Consider the following 22206-nt stretch of genomic DNA (forward strand, 5'->3'; position numbering starts at 1 on the left):
TTCTTTCGCTTTTTTTTTTCTCTCACATCTAAAAACATTGCAGAACTTTGGTCAGTTCTTGAAGGGTATTATAACTGGAATCCCAAATCTAGGAATGGATATAAATGTCTTTCCTTTTCATGCATTAAATAGATGTGCAGTGTATGGACTAGTATTTTAATATGTCTCGAAAATGATTTGCTCTTGGTAGTTCTAACACAGATAGACATAAAGACTAACATCTATGGATAATAGGATGAATAATGGAATTGTATCTGTTTACCCCTGATTTATTTTTGAGGGGTGTAAGGAAAGAGAGCAAGGAAGACAGGGAAGATCATCAAGAATACTAGATTTTGTCAGAAAAACAAAAAATATATTTACTTCCTCTCCTATTGATACTAGGGGACATGTGAAGTTATTTGATAATGCCAGAGAGAATAAGGCAATGCTTACTAATAATAAGTGGGAATAAATCACAGACAGATTTGTAGGATAAAACTAAATATTTAAGACTTTTTCATGGTATTTTATACCATATACTCAATAAAGTCATCTCTTACCAAGATGCTTCTTGCTTTGAGTATATGCTGTATGCCCAGTGAATGAATCTGGATGTATTCATGGTTGGTGATTATCAAAATATTATAAATTAAAAGAATATATCATTATAAATTTATGTCATATATCTATTTCACATATAACTCATATAAAAAAGACATTTAACACAAACTATCTTACTTTGAAATAATATGTACCTTTTCTTAAGTGTCTTAATTTCACACTATTCAAATTAGTTACAAGAATTGATTTTTTGGAAGCAAGAATGAATAAGTCCCTTATACACAGGGACAAAAGATTATATTAATCTCACAGAAGGATTTTACAGTTACATCTTTTATTTTGGAAAGAGGTTTCTTCCTGTCATCCACCTGTCAAATAAAAGTTCTTCCACACAACACTGATCTGACATCTATCACTAGATGTATGCTCAAAGGATTCAGCACAAAGATTTTTGCCAACTTCAAATAAAATAAAAAAATAATATTGTGGGAAATACTATCATGTAGTAATAGGTGTTCTAAAAGAGAAAGAAATAAATGTTTTAAAATATCCCTCCCCACCCCACTTTTCAGTAGGATTTTTTTTTCAGAGAAAATACATGTCATTAAGAAAAGAAATCATATACATGCATGATATTCCCATAATGGCTAGGATTAAAAGGATGTTCCTGGAAAAAAAAAAAGGATGTTCCTGGAATACGAAGGGTTCTGAGTAGATACGAATATCTAAAATGACAGAAATTTACTGAAGTACTTAGAAATGGTTAGCTTATGTATGTAATCTTTTCAAAACTGAACTAACTACTGATGTATGATTAGCTAGAATTGCTGCTAAATTCCAGTTACATTATAAAAGATTACTTGGTTGTTTTTTCTTAATGTTTTTTTCCCTTAAAAAAATAGCAGAGGGAATTTTCTTGGTAGAGTACTGATTATACTTTAAAAATGATACCGTTTACCCACCTTAATTATTCTAACGACAATTTCCTTTCTCAGTGAATTTAAAACTATAATCTACCACTTTGCATAAGAAGCTATGGAGTATGTTAAAATATTCACCTAGTTAACAAGTAGCCGTGATATAAGCAGTTAAGCTTATCGGATCTTGTAGTAAAGTAATATTAAACTTCAGGTGGTTACAATTGGCTCCTATAATATTTGGAAAGAAAGGGAAAACAGATGGGTTAACCTAAATGTCAAATATCTCTAAAGGATATCATTACTGTAAGTACTACCCTCACCACAAAACGCTTTGTTAATTTGCAGCAGTGAATTATCACTTTGTGAGTCACCAGCCAGAGTGCTGATCTGTAATAAAACTCATTTCCATGCAGATGAATTCCCAGTGTTAGCTTGGCCCATGCTTGCCTGTTGGATATTAAAATTCTAGCCAATAGCAGTGTTGCACTTCAGGGTCATTTGTTATTTTTTCAGGGTACAATAACATCTTTAATCTGCATAGGAATACAACTTTGAAAAATACGTAGCACTCCCTAGGCACTAAGCTTTGTGGGTGTATCAGATAAAGATTTTTGTTTGCAGCCAACAGAGTGACTGCATGATTTAAGCAAAAAATTGAATTTATTGGGAAGATATGAGGCAGCTCAGCCAGAAACTGAGGAAAGGCTGAAGAACTTGGCCTCTAAAAGAGCAGCAGTGATGGCAGCTTTGAGAATGCAGGGAGCAGGAATAAATGGGAAATCTTCTCAGGAAGTTGCCTTTGGGGTGTATTACTCTAACTATTTTCCTCCTTCTTTTGTGTTTGATTCAAACTCTAATTAGAAGGAGAGACTGTAATTGGACTAGTGTGGATTACAAGAACAGTCCTTGTCAAGGGAGGGCCAAGAATCTTGTTTGACTGTGCTACCAAGACTATCTGCAGTGGAAGATGGGTTATGCCCTAGAGGAGGCCTTCACCAAAGGTAGGGATACCAAGGGGCAGGGGCAGGTGAATAGGTGAATGAATATCAGGCAGGTCCAAACAAAGGCAAAACAAAACAGATGGTGGGTACACCAGGGGGATACAAATAATTCAGAAGACACTAAAAACCTCAAGGTGTTTGTGATACAGTTGAGAAGCCAGGAAATAGACATACAGAATATTGTGTAATGTCACAAGATACACTGTCAGTTAATAGAAAAGTTAATTGCCAGTGAGATTAGCAGGACTTCAGAGGAGGGTGGAATTTTTGGTGATGGGTTTGGGAATGGGCAGTACTAGTAAATGGGAAGAAAAAGATCTCAAAGGGCAGGTAGAATTAGGTTATATGAAGGGAAGAATCCATTACATTAAAAGACAGGAGAACTCTGGGCACACAACCTACACTTTAGCGTCCACATTGCCAATGACTAGCTAGTCACTTGCTACTCTCTCTGAACCTGTTTCCTCATCTGTAAATGAGTAAATACAGTGACCCTTGTTTATTTTTATAGGTTTGTTTTCAGGGTCAGATGAAATTATCTTTGCAGCATGCTTTGAAAAATTACAATGTTAAACAGATATTAGAAGTTCTTTTTAATGATCATGATGTGTCTGAGGATGAATTAGAAAACCACACTACCTGGAGTATTGGGTTTATGTTGGAAGCAAATGGTAGCATCGGTAGGCAGGTTGTGAGAGGATTTAGAATTGTTTGCATATTAGTTTGGATACTTTGCCTCTATAACTTAAAAAAAATTATTCCCAGCCCATCATAACTCATGAAGGCCAAAAAAACTTTCTTTTTCTGCCTTAACTTAATGTCTCCTTCACCCATACTGTGACTTTCTTGTCATTCTGGTTGGAGAGAGAAAACAAATTATGATACAGCAGGATGATGTGCAAAATATGCCATACAAAGAACCTGATGAAAATATTTATATTTGCTGTGGAGGAAATTTTAGATTTCTTACTTTCAATCATTAAGATTAATGTAATAATATAATTGTGTTATTTTTTTCTAAAATTCATCATTTATATAAAGCATATGTAACATAGAAAGGCCTCATTTCCTAGAGGTTGGCACATGCTATTAGCGACAGAACATGATAGGCATCACCTCAAGTATAGAGAGGAAAGCATCCATCTCCCCCATAGAAGTTGTAACAAGAGTGAAATAGGTTCAGTTTCATTGTAAAATAGAAGATAACTTGCCAGAAAATATGATTTGTAAGGAAGAGGACTACTGTAAATGGAAATAAAGTTTTGAAAAATATAATCCAAGAGAAAGCCTACAAGGACCTAGGAGAAAGTCATGTCTAAATACTGAAAGAATTTTACAATGTCTAGTAATTTTTAGCTGAAATGTGAACTATGTCCATATAAACTGAGAACCTTATCATATAAAAGTATCTAGTCTAGCCTCTTCAGTCTGCAGATGAGAAAACTGATACTCAGAGAAGTGAAATACTTTGGTTAGTGTATTGGTTAGCTCAGGCTGCCATAACAAAATACCACAGACTGGGGGGCTTAAACAACCAAAGTTTATTTTCTAACCGTTTTGGAGACTGGAAGTCCAAGATCAAGGTGCTAGCCTGGTTGATGTCTAGTGAGGGCTCTCTTCATGGCTTGCAGACAGCTCCCTTTTCTCTGCATACTCACATAGCCTTTCCTCTGTATCCACAGAAGAGAGGGAGAGGAAGAAGGGGAGCCAGGGAGGGAGGGAAGTCTCATGTCCTTTCCTCTTCTGTTAACGACACTAACCTATCATATTGGGCTCCACCGTTTTGATCTCATTTAACCTGAATTACCTCCTTAAAGGTCCTATCTCCAAGTGCAGTCACATTGGGGTTGAGGGCTTCAGCATGTGGATTTGGATGTGGTGAGGGAGGACACAATGCATAACAGGTCCATAAAGCTGGATAAACAGCTACCCTGGCTTGTGTAAGACTGAGGGCTTTCCTGGGATGCAGGAATTTCTGTGTGAAAATTGGGGTAGTACCAGGCACAAGGAAAATTGGTCACTTTAGTTCAGAAACTAGAGGTAGGGCCCTGGTCTCCTAATTATACTCCATGTCTCTATCTCTTTTTAAACATGTTACTAAACAGCTTGCCTTTAGCAGTTTTGTGATCTCCTTTGCTACTTACTCTTCTTCATCTAGTTTTTGTCCTTTAGCTCTTCTTTGGTTCCCATTGGTCTGCACATTGTGAGGACAAATATTATAGAACTGTCCACACTTTACTCTGATTTTTATTCCCCTTTATCTTTCAAGACTCAGAATTCCTAGAGTTTGGATGTTTATTTTACTCTACATTATATCCATAGTGTCTATTGTATACAGAAGCCCTCAATAAATTACTACAGAATGAAAGCCAGGCAATTTGATTATATAAAGAATTTGTTGTGCGTGTTCAGCATAAATGTTAGCTTTTTTTTTAAATGAGAGAATGTAGTTCCTCACAGATATAAAAGGTATGGTTTTACCAGAAAAGCTATTGATATGTAATTGTGACACTGCTATGGTTTATTTGTAAAAACATAAAAATGTATTGTTTGCTAAAAATATAAACTCACCCTCACATTTGGCTTAATAAATAAATATGGGACTGTTAATCTAAAACCAAAGATACTGTAGAAAATAACCACTATAGGATATAATGAAAGACCCTACCAAAGATCAATACATTCTAGTCAATAATCCACACATCTAGTTGCCTGTGTTTTATAAGTACGTTTCTTGTGATCTAGGGAGGTTAATTATTATTAACTCTTTTGCAAATTAGAAAACTAAAACCTTGTGAGGTTATGTAATTTTGCCAAGATTAGAAAGCTAGTGAATGTCCAAGTTCAGGTTAAGTCTAGGTTTTCCTCATCCGAAGCCTTGTAGTACAGTACCTCTCACTACATTGTAACAGAATGTTTGGCTGTATGTGGCTCATTTTGAGGAAGCATTACAGAATTAACTCTGCCACTTACAGAATTCTGAAAATGGGAAAAATCATGTGGGGACTTTCCTGAATTTCTGGTAGTGTGTAAAATGAGGAATCTCTTTTGTTCAAATTGAATTGGAAATAATTGTAGGCATATTAATAGAAGGGTTCTCTTCTCTTAATAGACGTTAATGTATCCAGGCAGTAGAATCTATATGTTTGCGATGAAATAGCACCTAATAATCTGTATAATAATAGAGCTATCACTTGGCATTGCATGTATAGGCTCTCAGAGCATATCAGTTTTCTGTAGGCAAGGTTGGCTGCTGTTCTCAGTGTTTTCCAAGTGAGGATGTGTTCTCCAGATAGATGTCTTACCCAGGATCACTTAGTGTCAGAATCAGGGTCAGACTCCAACTTTTCTGGGACTCAAACTATTTCAGTGGCTCAAGCTAGTTTTAGAATTTGATGGTCTCTGTAGCTTCACTGAAATATGCTTTTTCCTCTCAGATGGTGTTCAGCATTATCTGAATTTGGGGGAGATGTAGCTGATAATTTACTGAGAAGAAAATTGCTTTGAGAGAGGTAACTTGTCTTGGAAGAATTGTGTGTATGGGAAAATTAAACAGTCAAATATGGGGCTGGATGGAAGTTGGGTCCTCTTTCCAAAACTCCCTTTTTTTCCCTGTGGGTCCTTTAAACTTTCTTTCCTGTGGGGCTATTTGCAGGAAAGAGTTTTCAGTTGGTGATCTCCCTGAATCATTGACTGTAATCAGTGATATAGATCCAGTGCTACAGCAAAATGCAGAGGAGCTCATTCGTGCCACTGCACATTTTAAAATGTCATTTGTATGATGTAGCGACACACCGTACGTACCATTTGTTTGCAATTCACGACCACTAGTCACAAACATTTCAAGTTAAGGGCTTGTCTGTGTCTCATTATATTACACTGAAGCAAGAACATTCACCATTTTGACCTGAACTAACTAAGCACCCTAGAATGACATACATATATCATTCTTAATTTTAAATGCTTTCCTTTGTTCAGCTTATTTGATGGTTGACCTTTATTTAAGTCCATTGTGTTTTACTGTATTGTGCTTAATAGGCTCTCATCCCTGAGAAACACTAAATCATTTCTTGAACTTAAGGGTGAATGTTGCACCATTATGGTACTGTGTCATTGGTGACATTTTAGATTGAGTTTCTCTAGTTATGTCATGCGTTTTTGTTTCCCACAGTACTTCATGGAAATCAATATACCAAAACTCGTAATTCACAAACAGCAAGCATTAATATTGCTTAAGTCAATAAGGTATTTAAATCTGTAGAACACCACATTTATTTTTTTAAAGAAACAATTCTTTGTACAGCTTTTTAATTCTCATATGTTACTTGTTATATATCCTAAAGCACATACTATTAATCAGTGGATTTGGACTTGTGCACATAAGCAAATGGTAATAGTAAGAGATTGCTTCAGTCTTATCATTTCTTCAATAATTAAAAAGCTTGGATACCAGTTCAGAAGTCAAATCTGAAGTCCTTACGTCCTTTATCCTCCAGGCCATTTAAAATACGAATGAAACACGGCCTACATCTTCTGAGTTTCTCTTTAAAAATGCAGCCCTCCAAAAGTTGGAAACATCAGCTCATGGCTCCCTGATTTTGTGATCCTGTGAACATACACCAGGTGGTTTGAAGATTGTCCTTCAGGTAGAAAACCAGCTCTTTCCCTTCTTCTAAAGTATAGGGTACATAGTCTCTTTTTAAAAAAGATTGAAGTATATTTGACATTATATTAGTTTTGGGTGTACAACATACTGACTCAACATTTATATACATCACGAAATGCTCACCATGATGAATGTAGTTACCATCTGCCATATACAAAGTTATCACAATATTATTGACTATATTCCCTATGCTGTACTTTTCATCCCTGTGACTTATTTATTTTGTAACCAGAAGTTTGTACACTTGATCTCCTTCACCTATTTAGCATATCCCGGTCTCTATTTCTGTACTGTAGTTGTCTGCACATGCAGATTAACTCCTTAAGTAGAAAGAAAACTTGAAAGTAGTGTTTCTGTCTTTAGAGGTGCTTTCTTCTAAGATGGTAATCACAGTTTTTCCAAACGGTCACAACATTTTCCAAATTTATGTTAATGTAGAGATGCATTGTATCTTCCTTATTCTCTGTAGCCTTACAGAATTAAGATGGGAGAAAAGGCTAACTGCTCTGTCAGCAGGTGCAAAAGTATATGATCACGTTGGGCTCAGGAATTAGCCAGTTTTGTAGATGTACTTCAAATTGGTATAGTTATGAAAGAGTATGTTTATCAGAATACCTTTTTTTGAAAACTCGAGCTCTTGATTTAAAGAAACAAACTCACACCTTTATTCTCCAATTTGCCTCTAAAATAAAAAGGACCCATGAGGTTAAAGATTTTTCTCTAAGTTGAAATACTCATTAACTTATATTCATTGGTGCAAATTAATCAGCTAATACTTTAAATGTAGCACTTGTTTGTTTTCTCAGAATTTGATTACAATCTGTTTAGATATTACCACATTTACAACACTATAGTTTAGGCTCTGTGAAAACTTCATTTTACCTCCCACTCCCAATTTTCAATTTATTGAATTCTCTAGAGAACAGTAGTTCATCAATGTAACTTGTCTGATGCAGACTTGATTAGCATTCCTCGTCAATACTGTTTGGGAGACATTTTTTCCTCACTTAACTTCTTTTTCTGTTGATTTTACTTATATATGTGAAAATGTTCTGTCCTCTAAACACACAAACACACATGCATGCCCCAGGCCCCTAACTGTGATTGTTAATATTGTGAAGTCTATGCTGTTATCTGTTGTTTTAACTTCCACGTTACAGTACTGTCTGCTTCCCATATGTCTAGATAACTTGCTGTGAGGGGTAATATGAATACAGACAGCATACACTCACCTTGTGCACTGGCAATTAATGTGCCTAGTTAATGTAATCCCCTATGCAAACACATGACCTTTTTGGTGTGGAAGAGATTCCAATTTTTGAGTTTTTTATCAGAGGAAGGACCAAAGAAAAGGAGTTAAAAGCCAGACCATGCCAAAAATTGTTTGTGTACACATGCATGTGTTTGTGGAGAGAGAGACTGATTGAGAGACACAAGTAAGCAAGAAAAAGAATGAGAGTGAGAATCAGGGATGATTTTCAAAATTGGGTGATCAGAGAAAAATAGGATTTAATTAAATATTTCTTCTCATACATAAATTGACAAACTTGTAAGGAGCATTTAAAAATGCAAAGTAGAGTTGCTGAATTATGCTCCTTATCTTTTGCCAGTAAGAATTATGAAAAAACCAGTAATATGTATTTGTATGTAGAACTGTAGTGAGGGGTAAAATTTGGTTTTGGTGAAGGACTCATATATGGCTTGAGTCATATATTTATGACTATTTAATATATTTATGACTCATTAACTATCAAGCCATTTCTAGGAAACAAAAAAGTGAATACATCTGTATCTTCATACATTGATATGAAAAACAGCATCAACTTAATACTGTGCCATAGCCATACTTGTTGATGTCATTGTGACTAAACCGTAATGGGTGCAGGTTACTGTTCTGTTGGGTAGTATGGCTGGCAGAAATGAATAATCTCTAGTGCACAAAACCTTTTTGTTTTGGTTCTTGATGAGTCCCCCATATAGCAACGGTGGCAATAAACAATTTCAGCAATGGAGCAAATGAAGAAAAAAAAGAAATGATGATTTATGGGACTAGCTGCAGGTCTTATTTGGTTCACCACAAAGACTGTTTCCATAGAGGATTTAAATGAACCCAGCTGGCTTAGTATTCTGTGAAGTGCTGTAGTCATTTTCTGAGTTTAATCTTATGACTGATTTTGTAATTCTCACAGTGGGGGAAAGTTGACAACATGAACAGCATTTAGTGAATATAATTACTAAGTTTGAAAACAAATGCCTTTTTATTCTATAAAAACTCTGTTAGAAGGGGATTTCAACTCTGTATGAAACTGTTGTTGAAAAAATGTGGCCACTGTGACTGAATGCGACCAATCATCTTACAAACTGATTCTCCTGTCAAATGAAGCCGTACTAATGAAGGCATGGCATGACTTTAAGATGTAGGGCTGATGACCATGGAAGGGGTTTAATAAAGCAGCAGTTAATATTCAAATAAAATTCTGAACATCCAATTAACCCTGTGATAATTTTAGGGAATCTAAGAACTATCTATATATACTTATAAATACTTTTTTAGCTAGTAATCAGGCAGCAAGTTGGCCACATTTATTGAGCCCTTACTTTATGTGGAACCATGTGCTAGATGCTTTGCAGACTTAAAGAGAAATAAAACATATATATCACCAGTCCTCCAGGGCCTTGTGAGGTAGTTGCCAGATATATAGAAAAATACAATATGTAAACGAAACAATGAGGGAAATAGGGAGAAGTGAGGCGGGGGGCAGTGGGGAAATGGCTATTATATGATAGCACACATAAAACAGATCTATGTTTCTATAAATATGGGTTAACTAAATGTAAGATAATAAAGTACTCTTTTAGATGATAACCTATACTGTAAAGCTGCCCCATTTCTTTAGAAAGGAAAACACAATGCCAGCCCCATTTACCGCTTGTACTTCTCTCCCCAGTTACTCGGATTTTGCTTTTCCTGACTTTGTTATGGAGATAAACAAAGCCTTACCATTTTTTTTTTTTTCAATCTGGCTTCTTAGAATACTCTCTTCCCTTTTTTGCTACAATAAGAGAGTATCTTTAAAACTGCTTCTCATAAGTTCCTACATATTTCCTACTGTAATTAAAAGCTATTTTTTAAATTTTTAGATAAAATTTATTAGTACCTATCAAAAACAGTAATATAATGATATTACTCAATGACTGTTGTATGGATCCTTCCTGTATGTATGTCTCTACCCTTCCTGATTCACTAACTGGGCAAAAAAAAAAAAAAATTTAAATAACTATTTTAGCAAGAGGATGTCATGAGATTTTTTTTTTTTCCAGCTAAATAAGAATGAAGAAAGTCACTATTTAATCCTCAGTATGAGGGATCACTCAGGGATGTAAGCAACCTGGTATCAGGAAAGAGAAACTATGTAGAGTCTGATTGTTTTGAGAGAGTAGCTCAGTCTTAAATTTTGAGCAAGTAACCAGATACTTATATTAAAACAGAGTATTTTACTTAGAAACCTGTGCAGAGGGAAGTAGAAAAGCACTGTAAGCTATTAAAAGATTTAGAGAGTCACCGGTACATGATGTCAAGGATTTTTCATCAAGTGTGGCTGTCCAGTCAGATCCCTTTAGGTTTCCAAATTTCAGTTTTCATGAAATATAGGAGAAAGGCCAGGGTACTTGTCAACTTCTGAAAGCATCTGCTTAGGACTTTTATTTGTTATGTTATTATTTCAGAAGCAAAATGTATTCACAACTAAGAGGTTTGAGCATAACTTGTAATTTCTTTTTTTTTTTTTTTTACTTTTACCAGTTCAATAAAGGATACCAGTTAACAGCCAGATGAAGAGAGACACAGGGCATGGTCCCAAATAAAGGAGCTTCTGTCCTCAGGGTGCTTGGGGCCTGGCTCAGTGGCACGTGGTCACGTTCTATCTCCCCAGGTGTTAGAAGCTCTCTCTGACCAAGAGGCAGGATCCCAGAGAGCAGAGAGATAAGCCCTTCCAGGGGATTTTGTGAGGGCTTCATTGCATAGTCATGATTGACTAAATTATTGGTCATTGGCTGATTCATCCTCCAGCCCTGTCCTTGGGTAGGGGTCCAAAAGTCTCTTATTAACATGACAAGACACACTTTTCACCTTTAACACTGTGCAGTGTTTTCAGGAACTGTGGATAAAAACCAAATATACCTGGGAAATAAGTGTTTGGTCTTACGAGTGACCAAATATGTATTACTCTTTTTTTTTTAGAAGTTTAAAAATATTTATTAATTCACTTAAAATAACAATGTTATACCCACTACATTTTATTTTTTTTGTCTTAAAAAATTTTTTTTATTAAGGTATCATTGATATACACTCTTCTGAAGGTTTCACAAGAAAAACAATGTGGTTATTACATTCACCCTTATTATTGAGTCCCCTCCCCCCCACATACCCCATTGCAGTCACTGTCCATCAGTGTTGTAAGATGCCACAGAGTCCCTATTTGTCTTCTCTGAGCTACACTGTCTTCCCGAGGACCCCACACACACCATGTGCACCAATCATGATACCCACAATTGCCTTCTACCTCCCTCCCCACCCTTCCCCTTTGATAAGCACTAGTCCCTTCTTGGAGGCTGTGAGTCTGTTGCTATTTTATTCCTTCAGTTTTGCTTCATTGTTATACTCCACAAATGAGGGAAATCACGTGGTACTTGTCTTTCTCCACCTGGCTTATTTCACTGAGCATAATATCCTCCAGCTCCATCCATGTTGTGGCAAATGGTAGGATTTGTTTCTTTCTTACGGCTTAATAGTATTCCATTGTGTATATGTACGCACTTCTTCTTTATCCATTCATCTACTGATGGACACTTAGGTTGCTTCCATATCTTGGCTATTGTTAATGGTGCTGCAATAAATATAGGAGTGCAGATGTCTCTTTGAATCAGAGAACTTGTTTTCTTTTTGTAAATTCCTAGGAGTGGAATTTCCAGGACAAATGGTATTTCTATTTTTAGTTTTTTGAGGAACCTCCATATTGCTTTCCACAATGGTTGAACTAGTTTACCTTCCCACCAGCAGTGTAGGAGGGTTCCCCTTTCTCTGCATCCTTGCCAGCATTTGTTGTTCTACTCTTTTCTAGGTTAGCCATCCTAACTGGTGTGAGGTGATATCTCATTGTGATTTTAATTTTCATTTCCCTGATAATTAGCGATGTGGAGCATCTTCGCCAGCATTTGTTGTTCTAGTCTTTTCTAGGTTGGCCATCCTAACTGGTGTGAGGTAATATCTCATTGTGGTTTTAATTTTCATTTCCCTGATAATTAGCAATGTGGAGCATCTTTTCATGTGCCTGTTGGCCATCTGAATTTCTTCTTTGGAGAAGTGTCTGTTCATATCCTCTGCCCATTTTTTAATAGGGTTATTTGCTTTTTGTTTGTTGAGGCATGTGAGTTCTTTATATATTTTGGATGTTAACCCCTTGTCAGATATGTAATTTACAAATATATTCTCCCATACTGTAGGATGCCTTTTTGTTCTGCTGATGGTGTCCTTTGCTGTACAGAAGCTTTTTAGCATGATGTAGTGCCATGTGTTCATTTTTTATTTTGTTTCCCTTGCCCGAGGAGATGAGTTCAGGAAAAAGTTGCTCATGTTTATATTCAAGAGATTTTTGCCTATGTTTTCTTCTAAGAGTTTTATGGTTTCATGACTTACATTCAGATCTTTGATCCATTTTGAGTTTACTTTTGTGTATGGGGTTAGACAATAATCCAGTTTCATTCTCTTGCATGTAGGTGTCCAGTTTTGCCAACACCAGCTGTTGAAGAGGCTGTCATTTCCCCATTGTATGTCCATGGCTCCTTTATCATATATTAATTGGCCATATATGCGTGGGTTTACATCTGGGCTCTCTAGTCTGTTCCATTGGTTTATAGGTCTGTCTTTTCTTGTGCCAATACCAAATTCTCTTGATTACTGTAGCTTTGTAGTAGAGCTTGAAGTCAGGGCGCATAATCCCCCCTGCTTTATTCTTACTTCTCAGGATTGCTTTGGCTATTCAGGGTCTTTTGTGGTTCCATACGAATTTTAGAAGTATTTGCTCTAGTTCATTGAAGAATGCTGTTGGTATTTTGATAGGGATTACATTGAACCTGTAGATTGCTTTAGGCTGGATGGCCATTTTGACTATATTAATTCTTCCTATCCATGAGCACGGGCTGTGTTTCTATGTATTGGTATCTTCTTTAAGTTCTCTGATGAGTGTCTTGTAGTTTTCAGAGTATAGGTCTTTTACTTCCTTGGTTAGGTTTATTCCTAGGTATTTTATTCTTTTTGTTGCAATTGTAAATGGAATTATTTTCCTGATTTCTCTTTCTGCTAGTTCATCATTAGTGTATAAGAATGCAACAGATTTCTGTGTATTAATTTTGTATCCTGCATCTTCGCTGAATTCAGGTATTAGATCTAGTAGTTTTGGAGTGGATTCTTTAGTGTTTTTTTATGTACAATATCATGTCATCTGCAAACAGAGACAGTTTAACTTCTTCCTTGCCAATCTGGATGCCTTTTATTTCTTTGTGTTATCTGATTGCTGTGGCTAGGACCTCCAGAACTATGTTGAATAAAAGTGGGGAGAGTGGTCATCCTTGTCTTCTTCCCAATCTTAAAGGAAAAGCTTTCAGCTTCTCGCTGTTAAATATGATGTTGGCTGTGGGTTTGTCATATCTGGCCTTGTCTTGTAATTTGTTTTTTAAGTGATTTTACCAACTTTAAAGTAACTATAACTCACATACAAACATGTTTATTCATTTTTAGGTGTATAGTTTGATGAATTTTGTTATTTGTATAAAGTTGTGTAACCGCTGCCACATAGAAAATACAGAATTATTCCATCAATCTGTATTTTCCCCATGTCCCTTTGCAGCCAGTCCCCACTCCCAGCTTCGGGTAACTAGTGATTTGCTTTCTGTTACCATATTTTTGCCCTCTTCTAAAATTTCATACAAATGGTATCATCCAGTATTATAGTCTTTTGTGTTACTTTGTGTTGGTGTGACTTCATTTAGCATGTTATGGCATATATCACTAGTTCAGTTTTATTGCTGAGTGATATTTCAGTATGTGGCAGCACCACATTTGTTTCCATTCATCATTTGGTAGACATCTGGGTTGTTTCTTCATTTTGTCTGATACAAACAATGCTGTTATTAATATTCACATACAAGACATACATTTCATTAATCTTGGGTAAATGCCTAGGAGTGGGAACACTGGCCACATGGAACGTATGAGTTTATTTTTAAAAAGCAACTCTTTTCCAAAGTGTCTATACCATTTTACATTCACAACTGCATTTAAATTAAACCACAGTAAGATATCTTTTCATACTCGTGAGGTTGGCAATATTTTAAAATTCTAATAATGTCAGGTATGAGTAAGAATATGTGTAAAAGGGAACTGCTGGTGAGAATGTAACTTGGTACCGCTATTTCAGAAAACTATTTGGTACTATCTAGAAATGTTGAAGGGACAATATCCAAAAATGGCATTCCTAGGATATCCTCTAGAGAAAGTCTTACATAAGGACTCTGGAGACATGAACAAGAGTGATCAAAGAATCCAAAAACATGATCAACAGAGTAAAAAGGTGACCCATAGAATGGGTGAAAATATTTGTTAATCACATGTCAGATAAGGGATTAATATCCAGAATATATCCAGAACTCTTACAACTCAACAACAATAACAAAACAAGCAATCTAATTAAAAAATGAGAGAAGGACCTTAATAGACATTTCTCCAAAGAATATGGCTAGTAAGCACATGAAAAGATACTCAACATCATCAATCATTAGGGAAATGCAAATAAAAACCACAAGATAAAACTTCATATCCATTTGGATGGCTACTATATAATCAATCAGAAAACATAAAGTGTTAGGATATAGAGAAATTGGAACCCTTGTGCATTGCTGGTGTGAATGTAAAATGGGAGTCATTGTAGAAAACAGTGTGGTGGTTACTCAAAAAATTAAACAAAGAATTAGCATATGATGCAGCCTTCCACTTCTCAGTGCATTTATAAAAGAGTTGAAAGGAGGGACTTGAAAACATATGTGTATACCATATTCACACTAACATTATTCATAGTACCCATTGGAGCAACCCAAGTGTCCATCAACAGATATATGAATAAACAAAATGTGGTATGTACATACAATGGAAGATTATTCAGCCTTTAAGAAGTAAATTCTGGTAAATTCCTCAACATTGTTGAACTTTGAAGACATTATGCTAAGTGAAAGAAACCAAATAATGTGTGATCCCACTTATACAAGGTGCCTAGAATAATCAAATTCATAGAGACAGAAAGTACCATGGTGGTTGCCATGGAGTGGGGGAGAGAGAGGAATGGAGAATTGTTTAATGGGTACAGAGTTTCAGTATAGGATGATGAAAAAGCTCTGGGATTCAATAGTGATGATGGTTGTACAACAATGTGAATGTACTTAATGACACTGAACTGTACACTTAAAAATGGTTAAAATGGTAAATTTTATATTATGTCTATTTCACTATAATAAAAGAAAGTTCACGGCAGCATCTGTAATAATATGAGTTATAATGAACCCCCCCCCACACACACACACAAAATGCAAACCAGATAATGGAATGTTCAACAGGGGAATATAACTAAAATTAGTTAAATTCATGTGGTAGAACAGTAAGAGTGAAAATATATGGAATATGTAGTAGTGAAAAATGAAGGAGTGGATATACCTCTAAACATGAGCATAGTTCCATAACTCACCCCTAAACAGCTGTTCCTCTATGCTGGATTCTAATTATGCTTTAGCAATATTATGTGTCTTGGACCTTTGAACTTGTTCTTGGATAGCTAAAACCACCAATGTTGAACCTCCAAATGCTATTTATTTCCAGTGTATATACATAGCAAGAGCAGTTCTTTGTGCTCTTTTGATGGTGGTTATAATCTTTAAAACTATGTACAGAGAAAAAACAAAACAAAAAAAACCCAAAAATCTATTCCACCCACTCTCAAACCTCATACATATAAAACAGTTTTGTTAAGTAAAATACTCATGACAATAAAGGTTAAAAGTTTTAGTTTAAATGCTTAAACCATTTTCAAGAAGAAACCACTTAACACCTGAGAAATATTCATGCTTGTAAACTATGTCTATAGCAATTTACAATAATTTGATTTTTGTTAAAACAGTTCTCCGAAGAGTTTCTCTTTGGGAAGCCTACTGTAGATAGGTTGATTAACTAAGAGCACTTGAAAATACCAGACCAGCTTGTCTTTTCTAAAGTATAGACATAATTCATTAATTCTTTCTGGCCTTTCCTAAAATAAATACAAATAATTGCTGATTTGCCGATGATCCTGGCTACTTGGGCCGCATTCATATGCAGGGTGTTCTCTTTGAGTAAGTGGGGCTACAAGGAAAATCCTGAGAGGTGAAGTAGGAGGAGAAGAAAGCAAAATTTGTCTTCTCTGGGAAACCAACATCACAAATGCCCTGCTGGTTCTGAAGGTAGCAATGGAGATGAATCCTTATGCCATTTAATGTTGTCATGGTTTCGAGTTTAAGTTCTCCTTTCACAGATTGCTACCATAAATTAAGCTAACAAGTGTAGAACTCTTAAATTGCTTGCCTTTTACACAATTGCTATCGTCTGTTCCCCCCCCTTTTTTTTTTTGGAAATACTATTATAATACCTAAGTCAAGAGCGTAAAAAAGGGACAATCGGGCCTACACAAAGAATTAAGACATATTTCCACTGTAAATCACATTTGGTTGAATTAGTGTCAGCCCTAGTCATGTAGTACCCAGAAAAGCATTTTTGGTGAGGGATTTAGAAATCAAGCCAGGAAAACATGTATTAAACCTGTCTGGTCTAGCTGCAGAGCTAATGTCTTTATGGTAATTGCAATCCTTAAAAATACATTATCTTTCTCAGTGTTACTGCAGCGTGTGGTGGTGTTGAAGAAAGCAATAATTTGTAAACAACCCTTGGCAGAGAGCACAGAACTTAATTTTGTTTAAATAAAGGAGACCAACATTAGAATTCATGTGCTATATCAAGACTGGCAAGCAGTAGTAGTTGTTTTGATGTATGCACTGGAGCATTCATGATTGCTCAAATATTAACTGTTCTATGAGTGTATGAATATAATGGGGAAAAAAAAGCCATGATTAGGGAAAATTTTTACTGAAGAAGTTGAATTATCAAATAATATTGGTCATTTAGATGGGTATATTCCAATGACTCTACCGGATTCCTTCACTACATTTCAGTATCTTCTTCCCTTCTAAGGACAATCAAGTATAAATGTCTTGTGTAGTGTTGCTGTCAGAACTCTTTCCTTGACTCAGAGAAGAAATTAGGCAATCTTATTTTTTCCTGAGTTCAGGACCTGTTGATAAGTTTGCTGAGTGTCATAATGGCCACTTACATAAGCACCAGGGAACAAAATGGGGCTGGGGGGATCTGAAAAGCATTCCTTCAGATGCATTCTATAGACATGGACTTCTATCTTGAAAGGTAGACCTGCTTAAATGTATCTGAAACTTCTCAAGTAATATCCACACTGCTTTACAACTTCATTTCTTATATTCTTTATATGAAAATCAGTTTCGTCTGTGATAAATATTCATTTGACAGCAATTTGCACAAGAAAACCGTGTGTTCCTCTTGTGCTCTTGTACTTTCTTGCTTCTTTCTGGATGAGAACATTTCCTGCAGCTGGCTGGGTATTTGCTCCTTAACTCATCCTGTTAGTTCTCTGTGCCTTTCTGCAAACTGAGTGTGATATTTCTTTAGGTAGGGGCATAAGTTCCACGGTTTGTTCCTGTATGATATATGGTAATGTACGAACACATTCTCACTCTTGGCCTTCATGCCTACTCTTTTGTCCCTCCTTTTCTTTACATTCACCCATGGTCTGATCTCTGCAGGTTCATATGAATAAACTTTTTTTTGGCATATGGGTCAAAGTACTTGTCTCCTTAGAGCCAAGTACACATTAGCCTGAAATTAGGACTGGTGAAATACATTGGCAATGCAAGACTTTTATGGAAAACATTGAAACCTGATGTCTGCAACTACAATTTGGTGTTCTGAATCAAAATTATTGAGTAAACATTTAAGCAACAATTCAAATTTGCCAGTAAAAGTGAGTTGGCAGTTTGAGTTGGAGTTGGAGGGCATGAGTGATCTGCTGGATTATTTAGTCCATCACTCTGGTAATACATTGTAGATAAGACATTACAGCATCATGTAAGTGTATTTTCAATACAGTTTTAGGTGAAGGATGAGGGACAGTTGAGAAGACTTATGAGTAATATATCCAGAATCTTCACAGCATGGAGCATACATACTGTTTGTGTCATCTACTCTTGGTTAAATAAATGGTAAATTATTATACAAATCTGTCTACTTTTTGTGTAAATTAATTAAGAACATTCAGAATGATTCAGTCCTTCAGATACCACAAATTGTTAGACATTTCTTCTCCGGTTTCAAATTGATACTAAGCTTTGAAATCATGTTGACACTTCAGCTTGTTACATGAAAACATAATTATGAGAGGGTCTAGGCAAACTGTGGACAATTGTCAAGCCCCTTCTTGCCTGGGAATTTCTATCTAAGTAGTCTAGTGGGTCTCAAACTTTAGCATCTATCAGAATCACCTAGAGATGATAGCAGATTTTTTTTCCAATATGTTAAATCACAGATAGATGTACCACAACCTCAGAGTTTCTGATTCAGTCAATTTGATGTGAGACCCAGAAAGTTGCATTTCTAACAAGTTCCCAGGTGATGCTGATAATGCTGGTTCGTGATTTGAGAACCATTGAAGTAGTCAATGCCCACTCATTCTCCATTCCTATGATTTTTACTTCTTATTTCCACCACTTCCTGATCCTCCTAGGCCTAATTATGCTGAACTTATTTGGAGAAAATAATTATAATAACTTTTGTCACTAGCCTCACCATTTTTCAGCTACTGGCTCTACTGCTCCCTCTAACTATTCAAATATTATCTAGTGATTGTCCACCATCATTATTTTGCATAAATTACCTTACATGTTACCACCTTTTCCTGGCTCTCCATCCTTTTTAATTTTGTTCCCTAGCAGTGTACTGAAACTGTGCTTGAAGGTCATCAAAGATTTCTATAATCATCAAATCAGTTCTAATTATCTTTGTCTTCTCTCTATAGCATTTATTCATTCAACAAACATTTATTGGACACAATTGATATAGTCCAGATTTTTGAGGAGTTCACAATATGGTACATGAGGCTGATTGTGTAAACAAAATTACATATTTTGGAATAAATGCTGTAACTAGAGCATAAATAAATCACTGTGGGAAAACAAAAACAAAATTTATTAATTGTGTGCAGGGAAGTTGAAAAAGGTTCATTAGTACTACTCTCCCTGAATGACCTTTCCCTCTGCTCTCATCCTTCCCTGCACATCTTCTTCATCACTTAATTCAGTCGAATGTATTAAGCACCCAGCATACTTAAGTTACCATGCTGTGTTCTGGCACCAGCTGTGTGACCTAGGTCAAGCTACTTAAGCACTCTAAACCTAGTCCCTTAGGTATATAATGGGCTTTGAATAACTGACTCACTGAATTGTTTTGAGAATTAAAAAAATAACATAACATAACATAACATAACATAAAATAATAAAATAAATAAAATAATAAAATAAAATAGAATAAATAAAATAAAATAATAAAATAAAGTGATGCCTATAAAGCCCTTATCCAGGTGCCTGGCCCATAGGCTCACAAAATCATTGCTGTGGAGAAAAATAAAAGATGGAGAAGGTAAGTGATACTGGGAGAGTGAACTGTAATTTTAGATACAGTGGCTAAGAAAGACCATCATGAGAAAGTGACTTGAATATAGGTCTTGAAAACATAGAAGGAACAAGCTATGCAGGTATGAAACCCTCCAGGTGGAGACAAAGCACTTGCAAAGGCTTTGAGTGGGATACATGCTGTGTGAGTCCGCGGGCAGCAGCCAGGAGGCTGCACAGTTGAAGAGGGTGGTGAGGGATAGTAGCGCGCATCACTTCTAATCTGGAGGATGGTCATGGTCATGATGGTCTTATCTGACTCAGTTCTCCAAGCCTCTGAGCATAAGTGCCTATCCAATTCCCATTTTATAACTGAGAAAGCTCAGACAGAGAGTGCTTAAGTAACTTGCCCAAGGTCATAGTATCATGAACATGGTCATATGGATGTTTAAGAAGCATAATTAGGTAACATTCTATAGGCTAAAATGAAGCAGAGAGAATGGAATGGCCATGGCACCTTCTCATAGATTATCTACACATAGCTACCACTTATGCTTAAAAAAATGAGCTGCCACCTCCTTACTAAAGCCAGCTCACTCTAGAGTCATGGGTTTCTAAGTTATTGACACGATGCAACCCTTCTTTTAATTACCTGAACTTAAAACTTTTGGAGTCTTTGATTTTTCCCTTTCCCTCATCCCAGATATTTCTTTTTAGTGACTTGATCCTGTTTGTCTTCACAATGTGTCTTGAATGTGTCCTTTCTTTGCCTTTTTAACTTCTGCCCTAGTTACCATTTTAATTATACTAGTTTTTGACATTTGCCACCAAATTACTCTGCTTTGTCACCTCTTTTCTGTATAATTTTGTGTTTTCTCCTAAATTCTGAACATCCTGAGGATTCCAAGGTACCATGCATCATTTATCTTTGATCCCTGGTGCCTAACACAGTCCGTAGCCCACAGTGGATCATTCAGTGTACTTCTACATTCATATTTGCTTTATTCCTAATGTGCCTCCCTTAACAAACATATTGTGCTCCGTTCCCTGTGTGTCATATTATAACTTTATTCTGGCATTCGTTCCCACCTCTTAACAAATATGATGTCCTGGAAAGGTCTGGCTTTCTAGTCAACTTCTCTGTATAGACATGGTTGCATGTACATGTGTGCTTGCACCCACTCGCGCAGCATACACACACACACACACAAGGTAGAGTTTAGTTTGAAGTGTTGCTCTATAGCCCATGCAAGTAGGAGCTTATGTGAAGAACAGGGCATGTGTCAGGAAGTAGCAGGGGGCACGTTAGAAAGGTAGGCAAGGGCCAGCTCACCAAGAGCCTTATGTGCAAAACCCAAAAAGTCTGTATGCTTTTCTAGTAGATGAGGGGAGCCTTTGCAGTGGAAACTTTGAATGGATTCTGATTACCCTGACAAAATGAAACATTTGAAAACTCACATCTGTGTGGAGAGGTTAAACTAACTGAAATGGGCTTGGTTTTGAGACCATGACACAGAGAAGGGAACTTTCACTCTGTGGGAGGGAGTTATGCAGAGGATAGTTACCAGTTATTTGCAGTTCTCACTGAGGACAGAGCAATAAGAAATAGTCTTGAATCTCAGCAGAAGGGAAAATTACCTACAGAAGGGGTTCTTCACAGGAAGATTGAGTGTTGACTGACATAGACAATTAAAATGGTGTTGTCTTGGACTACCTGGCTGAGAGTGCTGGCTTCTGTGTGCTCCCACTGCCTGATTTCAAAGACTGCATATTTTCACGGTTGAGTGAGAGAGTATTTGAATAAGTCTTTCACAAGACAATTAGTTTTTCAGGGATTTTGCTACCTGCCTAACTAAAGTTTTGGAAATGTATTTGAGCATGTCAAATGTAAACATTATCTTTCCTAATATAGCACTCATATTTATTAGAAAAAAAGAGAAATTATCAAAACTTGCTATAGAAATAGCTGTTGTTCTGTTAAAGATATTCTGTATTCATGTACCATTTCAGAAAGTTATTAAAGATTAGGTAGATATGATTAGTATAAATTTAATTATTAATCTTTATGTGTAACCATTATTGGTCAGACTACAGTTAAAATCACCATATGGTTTATTAACTGATGGCACTTTATCAGTGAATATAGTTAATTAGTCTATCTTATTTTTATTGTTATTGATAACTCAGCATATTAACATATTATAAAACATTTTTGGCTCTTTCAAATTATTTCCAATTTCTGGAACTGTTT

General features: G+C 36.0%; 1 protein-coding gene across 6 annotated transcripts in view; it reads left to right on the forward strand.

Moving 5' to 3' along the window:
• The window catches only part of DIAPH2 (diaphanous related formin 2), a 953825-nt gene that overhangs the window by 520424 nt on the left and 411195 nt on the right, over positions 1–22206 (forward strand). The window lies entirely within an intron of this gene.

This window comes from Manis pentadactyla, chromosome X, assembly GCF_030020395.1.
Source record: "Manis pentadactyla isolate mManPen7 chromosome X, mManPen7.hap1, whole genome shotgun sequence".
Lineage (NCBI taxonomy): Eukaryota > Metazoa > Chordata > Mammalia > Pholidota > Manidae > Manis > Manis pentadactyla.